The 13376-nt window shown below is 41.0% G+C and overlaps 1 pseudogene; it reads right to left on the bottom strand.

Moving 5' to 3' along the window:
- Positions 1 to 1972: 1972 nt before the first annotated feature.
- Gm15090 lies at positions 1973 to 6404 on the bottom strand (annotated as a pseudogene).
- Between the last annotated feature and the right edge of the window lie 6972 nt (positions 6405 to 13376).

Here is a 13376-nt window from a genome sequence, read left to right as displayed (position 1 = left end):
GGATCCAGCTATACCGCTCCTGGGAATATACCGAAAAGGTGTTCTAACATATAACAAGGACACTTGCTGCACCATATTCTTAGAAGCCATATTTATAATAGCCAGAAGCTGAAAAGAACACACATGTCCTTCAACAGAGGAATGAATACAGAAATTGTGGCACATTTACACAATACTACTCAGGTATTAAAAACAATGACTTCATGAAATTCTTAGGCAAATGTTTGGAACTAGAAAAAAATCATTCTGAGTGAATTAATAACCCAGCCACTAAAAGAACACATATTATATATGCTTACTGATAATACCCAAGATATAATTCATGTTCGTATTACCCAAGATATAATTCACAGACTACATGAACCTCAAGAAGAAGGAAGACAAAAGTGTGGATACTTCGGTCCTTAGAATATGGAATAAAATACCCATAGGAGGACTTACATACACAAAGTGTGGAGCTGACGGAAAGGCTATCCAGAGATTGCCCCAACTGTGGATCCATCCCAAATACAGTTACCAAATCCAGACACTATTGCAGGATGCCAAGTAGTGCTTGCTGACAGGAGCCAGATATAGCTGTCTCCTGAGAGGCTCTGCCAATGCCTGACAAATACAGAGGGGGATGCTCACAGCCAACCATGGAACTGAGCATAGGTTCCCCAATGGAGGAGATAGATAAAGTACTGAAGGAGTTGAATGGGGTTGTAGCCCCATAGGAGGAACAACAATATGAACCAACCAGATACTCCAGAGCTCCCAGGGACTAAATGATTAAGCAAAGAGTACACATGGGGTGACACATGGCTCTAGCTGCATATGTAGCAGAAGATGGCCTTGTTGTACATGAATGGTAGGACCTTGGTCTTGTGAAGTCTCGGTGTCCCAGTGTAGGGTAATTGGAGGGCAGGTAAGTGGGAGTGGGTGGATGGGTGGGGGAATACTATCATTGAAGCAGGGAGGGTGGACTGGATAGGGGTTTTGGGGGGTGACTGGGAATGGGGACATTTAAAATGTAAATAAAGAAAATATCCAGTAAGAAATTAAAAATATTAATAAAATTCTTATGTATGTGCATATTTAAACATATGAATGTATGTAGTTTGAATGAAGTTTTACAATTTTAAGTGCCAGCTCTCGGCACAAGGATCATAGACTACCTAACATAAATCCTGTGCTAGGTATAGGAAACCTGCTCTACAAGTGTTAGACACAGCAATAGAAGAGACTCCCAAAATAATATTGGCTACTGCTGTTGCCCTGTTTGCCTCACATAATTTGAAGGCAAGATCCTATAGCTAAAGACAGCATACACTTTGGAGAGTGGATTTGGAGAAACTGCTGTAAGATATACTTGTTGGGCTTAGACATAAATCACTTGCCTAATGTGTACAGGCTCTATCACAATTTGCACAACAACATACAAACTCACACACACACAAATATGCACACTCTCTCACACAGATACATACAGTCCCATACATGAAAACACACAAAGAAGGTGAGATAATCTGTCTGATGAAGCCTTTAAGGCTCCTAAGGAAGGAGATAAAGGAAAGAAACAGGTTGATTACCATTAGTTATATCCTATCATATCAATTTCACACAATTTGTTGGTATATTTTCTTGCTTACTAGCTTGGAAGATGCAAAAGGAGTAGCTACGCTGAGTCGTGCATAGGCCTAGTAGGAAAGGCCAGAAACTGGGAAATAATCTTAAGCCATCGCATATGCATGTGAGTTGATATCATGAGCCACAAAATTGTTCCCATACACTCCTGAATTGGAACAGTGTTTGAAAGACTATCCTTTAGGGATCATTTCTATAGTTTGTTACTAGACAAGTTTCTCCTACTGTGTGCAGCAGTGTCTGAATTGGGAAAATACAAATTTTTTTATTAAGACACAGAAATTCTTATACTTTTCTATATCATTCCAAACATTGTACTAACATTGATAAAGTACTGATTTTGTTTCTACCTGTCAATTTCTGGCTCAGTTCCGGGTGGTGATGCATCCCTTGGTCCATTTCTTCCTCTTGGACCATGGAATCTTTCTCCTTCATGAAGCATCCATGACTGGATGCTACTTGATCTCAATGAGGTGTCATAACGATCTCTCCGTGACCGGATGTTATGAGCTCTCCATGACTGATTATTATGACCTCTACGTGACTGGTTGTCATGACCTCTCTGTGACTGGTTGTCATGACCTCTCTATGACTGGTTGTTCCGACCTCTCCATGACTGGGTAAGATCTCTCCATGACTGGTTGTTATGAGCTCTCATTGCATGGCCATGATAAGGTCTCCCTGAGTGTTCATGATGAGATCTGCCGTCATGGTTGTGATGAGCTAACCCTGTATGGTTATCATGAGCTCTCCCTCTTTGGGCTTGATTATCTCTCTCTGTGTGGCCAGGATCAGCTATCCCTGAGTAGTTAGGAACAACTCTCTCTGTATGAGTAAGATGATATCTATCTGAGTCGCTATATTGAAGCCTACCTGCATGGTTTTGATGTGGTCTACCTGAGTAGTCATGAAGTTGCCCACCTGAGAGGTCAGGAAATGATCTAGCTGACTAGTCATGGTATGGTCTACCTGAGAGGTCAGGACGTGGTCTACCTGAGAGGTCAGGAATTGGTCTACCTGAGAGGTCAGGAAGTGGTCTACCTGAGCGGTCAGGAAGTGGTCTGACTAGTCATGGTGTGGTTTACCTGAGAGGTCATGGTGTGGTCTTACTGAGAGGTCAAGATTTGGTCTATCTGAGAGGTCATGATGCGGTCTATCTGAGACGTCATGATGTAGACTATCTGAGAGATCATGATGTGGTCTATCTGAGAGGTCATAATGTGGTCTATTTGAGAGGTCATAGTGTAGTATATTTGAATGGTTATGATGTGGTCTACCTGACAGTTCATGGTGTTGGTCACTGTATAATTATTAGTTCTACCTAGTAGACATGAGATCTATCTGAGTGAAAATAGGAGCTCCCCTGAATCAACTATATGATATTCTGGAATAGTCACCATAAGATCTGCCAATGTGGTGTCATGAGATTGGGAGAGGCCATGTCATCTCCTGGAGAAAAATTGGTTTCTTTCTAGTTGTAGCTCTCTCTCTCTTCTGATTGGTTTCCATTCCTCCTTGTTCGATTGTCTCTGCTGACTTGTCATGTCTGCAAAGGGTCCCAGTTATATAATATAAATGAGATAGTCTATGATTTGATTAAGCCATGAGTGTATTTTTTCGATATTTTCTTTATATACATTTCATATGGTATTCTGAAAATTCCAAAAACCCTCCTTCCACCCTGCTCCCCTACCGAACCACTCCTGTGTCTTGGCCCTCACATTCCCCTGTACTGAGGTATATAAAGTTTGCAATACCAAGGGGCCTGTATTCCCACTGATGGCCAATTAGGCCATCTGCTACATATGCAGCTAGAGACATGAGCTCTGGGGTACTGTTAAGTTCATACTGTTCTTACACCTATAGGTTTGCAGACCCCTTCAGTTCAATGTGTACCTTCTCTACCTCCTCCATTGGGGGCCCTGTGTTCCATCCTATAGATGACTATGAGCATCCACTTCTCTATTTGCCAGGCACTGGCATAGCCTCATACGAGACACCTATAACAGGGTCCCTTCATCAAAATCTTTCTGGCATATGAAATAGTGTCTGAGTTTGGTGGCTGATTATGGGATGGATCCCTGGGTGGGGAAGTCTAGGGATAGTCCATCCTTTCATCTTAGCTCCATTCTTTGTCTTTGTAACTCCTTTCATGGGTATTTTGTTCCCTATTCTAAGGAGTAATGAAGTATTCACCCATTGGTCTTCCCTCTTCTTGATTTTCTTGTATTTTGCAAATTGTATCTTGGGTGTTCTATGTTACTGGGCTTATATTCACTTATCAGTGAGTGCATATCTAATGACTTCTTTTGTGATAGGGTTACCTCACTAAGGATGATATCCTCCACATACATCCATTTGTCCAAGAATTTCATAAATCCATTTTTAATAGCTGAGTAGTACTCCATTGTGTAAATGTACCATATTTTCTGTATCCATTCTTCTGTTGATGGACATCTGGGTTCTTTCCAGCTTCTGGCTATTATAAATAAGGTTGCTATGAACATATTGGAGCATGTGTTCTTATTACCAGTTGGAACTTCTTCTGGGTATATGCTCAGGAGAGGTATTGATGGATCATCCATGAGTATGATATCCAATTTTCTGAGGAACCTCCACAATGACTTCCAGAGTGGTTGTACAAGGGTTCAATCCCACCATCCATGGAGGAGTGTTCCTCTTTCTCCACATCCTTGCCAGCATTTGCTGTCACCTGAATTTTTGATCCTAGCCATTCTCACTGGTGTAAGGTGGAATCTCAGTGTTGTTTTGATTTGCATTTCCCTGATGATTAAGGATGTTGAACTTTTTTTCAGGTGCTTCTCAGCCATTCAGTATTCCTCAGTTGAGAATTCTTTGTTTAGCTCTGAACCCCATTTTTAATGGGGTTATTTGAATTTCTGGAGTCCAGCTTCTTGAGCTCTTTGTATATATTGGATATTATTCCCCTATCAGATTTAGGGTTGGTAAAAATCCTTTCCCAATCTGTTGGTGGCCTTTTTGTCTTATTGGCAGTGTCTTTTGCCTTACAGAAGCTTTGCAATTTTATGAGGTACCATTTGTCAATTCTTGATCTTATCGCTCAAGCCATTACTGTTCTGTTTAGGAATTTTCCCCTGTGCCCATATCTTCGAGGTTTTTCCCTAATTTCTCCTCTATTAATTTCAGTGTCTCTGGTCTTATGTGGAGCTAATTGATCCACTTAGACTTGATCTTTGTACAAGGAGATAAGAATTGATCAATTCACATTCTTCTTCATGATAACCACCAATTGTGCCACCACCATTGGTTGAGAATGCTGTCTTTTTTCCACTGGATGGTTTTAGGTCCATTGTCAAAGATCAAGTGACCAAAGCTGTGTGGATTCATTTCTGGGTCTTCAATTTTATTCCATTTATCTACCTGTCTGTCACTGTACCAGTATCATGCAGTTTTTAATCACAATTGCTCTGTAGTACAGCTTATTGTCATGCATGGTAATTCCACCACAGGTGCTTTTATTGTTCAGAATAGTTTTTCATATCCTAGGTTTTTTTTATTTTTCCAGATGAATTTGCAAATTGCCCTTTCTAAGTCAATGAATAATTGAGTTTGTATTTTGATGGGGATTGTGTTGAATCTGTAAGTGCATATTTAAAGAGATTTACGTATGTAGTTTGAATGAAGTTTTACAATTCTAAGTGCCAGTTCTTGCAACAAGGATCATAGACTACCTAACATAAGCCCTGTGCTAGGTATGGGAAACCTCCTCTTCAAGTGTTAGACACAGGAATAGAAGAGACTCCCAAAATAACATAGCTTATGGCTGTTGCCCTGTTTGCCTCATATAATTTGAAGGCAAGAACATACAGCTAAAGAGAGCATACACTTTGGAGAGTGGATTTGGAGAAACTGCTGTAAGATATACTTGTTGGGCTGAGGTTGTGTCTTAGACATAAATCACTTGCCTAATGTGTACAGACTCTATCACAATTAGCACAACAACATACACACTCTTTCATACAGATATATACACTCACATACATACAAACACACACAGAGGGGGAGATAATTTGCCTGATAAAGCCTTAATGACTCCTAAGCAAGGAGATAAAGAAACAGGTTGATTACCATGAGTCATACTCTATCATATCAATTTAGCATAATCTGTTGGTATATTATCTTGCTTACCAGCTTGGAAGATGCAAAGGGAGTAGCTACTCTGAGTAGTGCATAGGCCTAGTAGGAAATGCCAGAAACTAGTAAACAATCTTAGGCAATTGCATATGCATGTGAGTTGATATTATGAACCAGAAAATTGTTCCAATACATACCTGAATTGGAACAGTGTCTGAAAGACTATCCTTTCAAGGATATTTCTATAGTTTGTTAGTAGACAAGTTTCTCTGATGGTGTGGAATAGTGTCTGAATTGAGAAAATACAAATTTAGTTATTTAGACACAGATATGGGGGCTAGAGAGATCCTCAGTGGTTAGGAGCACTGACTGATCTTCCAAAGGTCCTGAGTTCAAATCTCAGCAACCACATGGTGGCTCAAAGCCATCTGTAGTGAGATCTGATGCCCTCTTCTGGTGTATCTGAAGACAGCTATAGTGTACTTACTTATAATAAATAAATAAATCTTTTTAAAAAGACACAGAAATGCTTATACATTTCTATATCATTCCAAACATTGTACTAACATAGATAAAGTACTGATTTTGTTTCTACTTGTCAATTTCTGTCTTAGTTCCTGGTGGTGATGCATCCCTTGGTCCATTTCTTCCTCTTCAACCATGGTATCTTTCTGCTTCATGAGGCATCCATGACTGGATGGTACTAGATCTCAATGAACGGTCATAATGATCTCTCTGTGACCAGATGTTACAAGCACTCCATGAATGATTATTATGACCTCTCCATGTCTGGTTGTCATGACCTCTCTGTGACTGGATGTTATGATCTCTCCATGACTGGTTGTTATGAGCTCTCCATGACTAGTTGTTTTGAGCTTTCCCTGCATGACCATGATAAGCTCTCCCTGAGTGGTCATGATGAAATGTGCTGTCATAATAAGTTGAGCTAACTATGTATGGTTATCATGAGCTCTCCCTCTTTGGACTTGATTATCTCTCTCTCTGTATTGCCAGGATGAGCTATCCTTGAGTTTCTGGGAAGAACTCTCACTGTATGCTTAAGATGCAATCTATCTGAGTGGCCATGTTGAAGCCTAACTGTATGGTTATGATGTGGTCTACCTGAGTAGTTATGAAGTGGTCTGAGAGTTCATGGTGCGGTCTATCTGAGTGGTCATGATATGGTCTACCTGATTACTCATGGTATGGTCTACTTGAATTATTATGAGTTTGTCTACCTGAGTGGTATTGACATGGTGTACCTAAGTAGTCATGATGTGGTCTACCTGAGAGGTCATGAAGTGGTCTAACTGAGTGGTCAAGATGTGGTCTAACTGGGAGGTCATGGTATGGTATATCTGAGTGGTCATGGTGTAGTATATCTGAGCAGTCATGGTGTGGTATACCTGAGAGGTCATGAAGTGGTCTACCTGAAACTTCATGGTGTGGTCTGAGAGGTCATGGTGTGGTCTACCTGAGAGGTAAGGATATGGTCTATCTGAGAGTTCATGGTGTGGTCTCTCTGAGAGGTCATGGTGTGGTATACCTGAGAGGTCATGATATGGTCTAACTGCTTACTCATGATATGGTCTACTTGAATTATCATGTGGTTGTCTACCTGATAGGTCATAAAGTGGGTTAACTGGGAGGTCCTGGTGTGGCATTCCTGAGAGGTCAGGATGTGGTCTAACTGAGAGTTCATGATGCAGTCTATCTGAGAGGTCATGATACAGTCTATCTGGGAGGTCAATGGTGTAGTCTAACTAATAGGACATGATATGGTCTATCTGAGAGGTCATAGTGTACTATATCTGAATGGTTATGATGTGGACTTTCTGAGAGGTCATGGTGTGGTCTATCTGTAGAGCTATTAGTTCTACCTGAGTAGACATGAGATCTATCTGAGTGAATAGGAGCTCTCCTGAATCAGCTATGTGATCTTCTGGAATAATGGCCATGATATCTGCCAATGTGGTGGTCATGAGATTGGGAGAGGCCATGTAATCACCTGAAGAAAAATTGGTTTCTTTCTAATTTTAGCTGTCTCTCTTCTGATTGATTTCCATTGCTCCTTGTTCATCTGTCTCTGTTGACTTGTCTTGTCTGCAAAGGATCCCAGTTATATAATATAAATAAGACAGTCGATGATTTATTTAAGCCATAAGTGTATTTTTGAAACCCCTCCTTCTTTTCTTACTTCCTATATTCCTCCCCTCCTTTGCTTTTTTGAGAAATTCTCATTAAAATGTTTAGGTTAGACTGAAACATGTGATTCTCATGAAGTTTGGAATTATAGGCTTGTACCACCACATCAGCTTCTCAAGACTATTTCTGTCAGTGATTTTCTCATAGAATGAATGACAATACTTTTTATGTACTAGTTTATGGAACCAACTTATAGACCATGTCACTTTCACAAGGATAATTATATGAATGTAACATAAAAATAATGAAAATTAGCTGTCTTGTGCATTTTACCAACTAAACCATTTGGCATCCTAATTAAGAAAAAAGAGATATTTTGGGTGGAGCTTGTAGAATTTTATGACAACCAGTAACTTACTACATATTCAATTGTGATCTTGAACTTTTAAACTCCCCCTTCATCCTCTTCAACACTAGGATTAAAGACACTTGCCACTACAAATGGTACTACATGGTAATGAGGATTGAACTCAGGGTTTCATGCATGCTAGCTAAGTACCCTACCAAATGAGCTACATCTACATTTAAGAATGTTCTGTAATACAACTCCTTAAGATCAAAGAAAATATTCCAAATTATTCTCTCACCACTGGTCATTAAAAATTTATATTTGAATGTAAACAAATACTTAATTCTAGGGAGAAAAACTAAGTGAGTGGAAAAGAAATGCTATAAAGGTAGCAAAAAGTTGGCTTGGTACAATTGAAATAAATGGATCTGGTAATGACTTAGCTTTATTTCCATTCTTTTCAGCTCTTAAACCAGAGAGGCAGATTAGTGAATCACTCAAAAGGAGACAGTAAACACTTTGACAAGTGTCTATGATAATCCATAAGAGTAAGTGACTAACATTATATGGACAGTACTAAAAAAATCTAGCTTTAAACTAGTATATGTTGCTTAGCAAGCAAAATACCCCTATATCTGGCATTACCATGCCCTGCTAAAACACTTCTAAATGGTCAAAGTAACTGACATTAGGAAGAAAGTGCTAGCACAGAGAATATTATAAATGCAAAACTTGAATATAATTATAAACTAATCATATTTATGTAAGGAATATTTTCTGGGCTGGGATTGTAGCACAGTTGTCCAGTACATACTCAGCATGAAAAGGACAATGGTTCTCATAAGAAATCATTTACATCAAATCAGGTACTACAAGATTCATAAACTTAAGGAACTAAATTCTAATTTTCTTATAATAGTGAAAACTATTGTGTATTTTATCCATGATATGTGTGGGTGTGTATTCTGTGGTGTACATGCAGAAGTCAGAAGCCAACTTTGCATGAACCTACTTTCTCCACCAACTTCTACAAGGATCCCAGAGATCCAACTTAATTGGTTAGGCATATGTGGCAAGAACCTCTCAAAACATTTTTATATAGTCAGGGTGTAATAGCTCTTGCCTATAAACCTAGCACTTGTCTCATTGCTACCAGAAATTTGGTTGCATGAAAGGTTCACTATCACCACTTTGGTTTTCTTTACTTTTCTCAGTGATGCAATTCTTGAATGGTTCAAAACTATTTGCAATGCATAGATGTTCAATTTCAATATATTTTACAATATTTTCAGTTGGGAGTATCTTGGACAACAGCAAAAGTGAACACATTTTCTTTCTAAATTTATCAACTATACCCTAAACTTTGGCCTGGGGATGTAGTTAAATTGATAGAGTCCTTGTCTATCATACATATCTTCCGTGGCTAGAGCCTAAGCACTCCATAAAACTAGGGGTAGTGGTACAGTGTCTGTAATTCCAGAAGATGGAAAGGAGAGAATCTGGAGTTAATGTCATCACTACATAGGCAGTCTGGCTTCCATGAAATATCATTTCAAACCAACAAAGATGAAAATCAAAAAACCTTTTAAGGAGCCTAGGATGGTTCTCAGTGGTAGAACACTTGCTTAGTGAGTGTAAAGTCCTGGGTCCAATCCATGAAAATAAACAAATAAAACAAACAAACAAAGGAAAATCTAAACCTAAACCAAATCAAACCAAACCAAAATTAGTATCAAAAATCTCATCCTGCAAGTTCTAGACCACTTTCTGTCAAACTCACTTGTTCCAGTCAGAAGGAAGTATTTCATCTCTGCACCACAGAATGGAGACTGTGCTTAAAATTGTAACCTATTCCTTCACAAAATAATGTTCCCAGAATTCCCTCTATGTGTGTGTGTGTGTGTGTGTGTGTGTGTGAGAGAGAGAGAGAGAGAGAGAGAGAGAGAGAGAGAGAGAGAGAGAGAGAAAGGGTGAGAGCACATACTTATTAGCTTCAAGGAGGTTGAGTGAAGGTGTCATCAGGTGTCCTGCTCTTACTTTCCAAATTCCTCACTTGAGATAGGGCCTCTTACAGTACTTCGAGCTAAGTCACAGCTAGTCAGATCCTATCTCCATTCTAACAACACTGGGATTACAGATGTACCCTTGACCAAGACCAAGCTCTGCTTTTTGTATGGGTTCCAGGTCTTCATTATTCTTCTGCATGTGCTCTTACCCTGCAGGCAATTTTCCTGTTCAACCACTGTCTAACACCAGATGCCTATATAATACCTTAAAATGCCCTATCCCATTCCCACTCTCCCTCCCTCTATGAGGGTGCTCTTCTACCCACCTGAGCACTCCCTTCTTCCTGCTCTGGCATTTCCTTACACCAGAGCAATGAACACCCTCAGGCCCAAAGACCTCTCATCCTTCTCTGCCTCATATGTGACCAGCAACATGGGTTCCTCCATGTGTATTCTTTGCTTGGTGGTCTACTTCCCGTTAGCTATGGGGGTGGGGGTGGTGGAGTCTGGCCTGTTGACACTGTTACTCCCTCCATGGGGCTGCAAAACCCCCTCAGCTCCTTGAATCACTTCTCCAACTCCTCCATCATGGAACCCCAAACTCAGACCAATGGCTGGCTGTGAGCATCTACCCTACCTCTGTATCTCTCAGGCGCTGGCACAGCCTTTCTGGAGACAGCCATTTCAAGTTAACATCAGCAAACACTTCCCAGCATCCAAGCTGCCTTGGATGCAAGCTGCTTTTCCAGGTGGTTGGCTGTGCTGAGGATAAAACTCAGTACTTTGTGCATGCTCATCAAGCACTCTGCAAACTAAGCTGCACCCTACTTCTGAACAAACACAGTTTACAAATGCAGGCCTTTGACTGTTCTCCTGTTTTTATTTTATTTTATTTTTATTATTCCTTTTATGCATTTACGTTTCAAATAACATCCCCTTCCCTGTTACCCCTCCACAAACTCCACCTCCCCATTCTCCCCACTCTCCTTTGACTTGATGAGTGTGCCTCCATTTTGCCTGTGACTCAAGTGTGTACCTGATGCCTGTGCAGTCCAGAAGATGGCCATGTGATGGGAATCAATCCATGTTGTTTGAGGAAACAGCCCACCCAATGTTCTTAACTATATGGTGTCAGAGGTGAGAAAAAAATAGGATTGAAAGAAAGATGAAATTTCAAGACCTGTAAGTCATAAAATGTACTCAGAAATTGTTGGTTGTTTGTGAGCCTAGAGGCTGCCTGGGGCTGAGAAAAAGGAAAAACAAACCCAGGTATGCCCTGTAGTTAAAACATTACTGGGAATAGCTTAACCTTAAAGATAAAGAGGAATGTGAGGACATACAGATCTATCTAAACTGAGTCAACAACTCACAGAACTCTGACACCCTGCACATACATGTAATTTTTCTGCTGATGTTTGAATAAGACAATAGTGTGTCACTATGCTCAATTCCACACCCCTAAGCCCCTTACTCCATAAAAACTCCTAGCTTTCGAGCCTCGTGGCTGACATCCTTATCTCCTGTGTGGGATGCATGTGAGTTTGGAGCTCCATAATTAAACTACCTCGTCTAATTACATCAAGATGGCCCTTCGTGATTTTTTGGGTGCACACCATATAGGGTATTGAGTAGGGGATTCCCCACTATGTTCTATCATTTGAAGGTCCCACCGAGATCTGCGTGACACCAAGGAACCCTGAAAGACCCCTTGGAGGTACGTTTGTTTGTGTGCGTCTTGTATGTTGTCTGTTGTCTAAGTGTCTAAGTGTGGCACCACTGAATTTGTGTCTTGGTTTATCAGTTCTGAGATTGTGGGTTTGAGTCCCACCTTGTGTCTTGGTTTTTCAGTTCTGGTATTCTGTATTCTGGCAGCTGCCACTGTGGACTGTGAGGGCCTAGTGGCTGCAGGAGGAAGACATTCTAAGGCTCCTTAGGCTGCATCCTTGGAAGACATTCCAAGGGTGACCCTGGAGGAAGTGCCCAGGGTGAGGGACAGTTAGAAAGGTCTGACTGTCATCTGGCAGAGTAAGAAAAATAAGGTGCTTTTTCTGCCAGAAATGGAGTCGATGTGGAATCTGACCCCCGTCAGGAAGTCAGGTTTGGCTGGTTGTACAAGTCCAGGCATGGACAAGTGTGCTTAGATATATTGGTGTTTTTTCTTTGTTGCTGTTTTGTTTTTGTTTGTGGTTTTTGTCATGGGACATGGACACTGTACATAGGAGGTAAAGTGGAATCCCTTCCTGCTGGTCTGTTTGTATGTTTGTGTTTGTATGTCTGTCTGATTTGTTCACTTGTGTGTCCTCCATTATACCACCTTCTGATTCTGTTTTGCTTTTGTTTTGTCTGGTTTCAAGTCTGGTTTTGGTCCCAAGGGGTTGACTAATTATCTTGGTTTTCTTTTAGGCCAGTCTCAGGTTCTGGGGGCCTTCCCATGGAGAGAGGCCCATTTGGGTTGGTTGCAGTGACAGTGAGACATGCCAAAACGCTGGTGGATGCTCTGGTGTCAAGCTGGGAAGTTGGATCTGAAACAGTCCTTCTCAACCCAGCAGCAGCTAGGGTTCAGTATATGCCTGGAACAGATAGTGTCAGGCTATCTCTGGAAACTGAGTGTGAGACGCCCTGTATTGGTCTTGCTTGTGTTTGTCATTTCTGTGGTACTGTGATTCTATGGTGGTTGCTTGAAAACGGTTTCTGTGTGTGTCTTGTGTGTCTCTTTGTGTTCGGACTTGGACTAACAACTGACGACTCTTTTTGAGTTATGCCCTCTGAAATAAGCCTAAGAATTCTGTCAGATACCTATGCTGACCACTTCCTTTCAGATCCTCAGCTGCCCTGCCTCCCACTCCAACTCCAGGGAGCAGCCAGCAGGTCACTGTGGTCCTGCCCATGGACCTGGAGCCTAGGGAGAAATAAGATCAGGAAACTCGGAGAAAAAGAGGGGTGGTCTCTGAGAAGTCAGTGGCCCTGGATATTGTGGCTGCTGAAGGGGAGATAGAGGAGGCTGTGGGAGTGGCCGGCCAAGTGCGCCACGGGTTCCCTGGCTGCTTCTCATTCCCCTGTCCCCTGTATCCAGTCTCTTGTTAAAAGAAAAAGTGCTTTCACTTTGAGATATTGGTGGCCCGGTACAGCCAGCT

Source organism: Mus musculus, chromosome X, assembly GCF_000001635.26.
Source record: "Mus musculus strain C57BL/6J chromosome X, GRCm38.p6 C57BL/6J".
In the NCBI taxonomy this organism is placed as follows: domain Eukaryota; kingdom Metazoa; phylum Chordata; class Mammalia; order Rodentia; family Muridae; genus Mus; species Mus musculus.
This window is presented reverse-complemented; position numbering and strand designations above follow the sequence as displayed.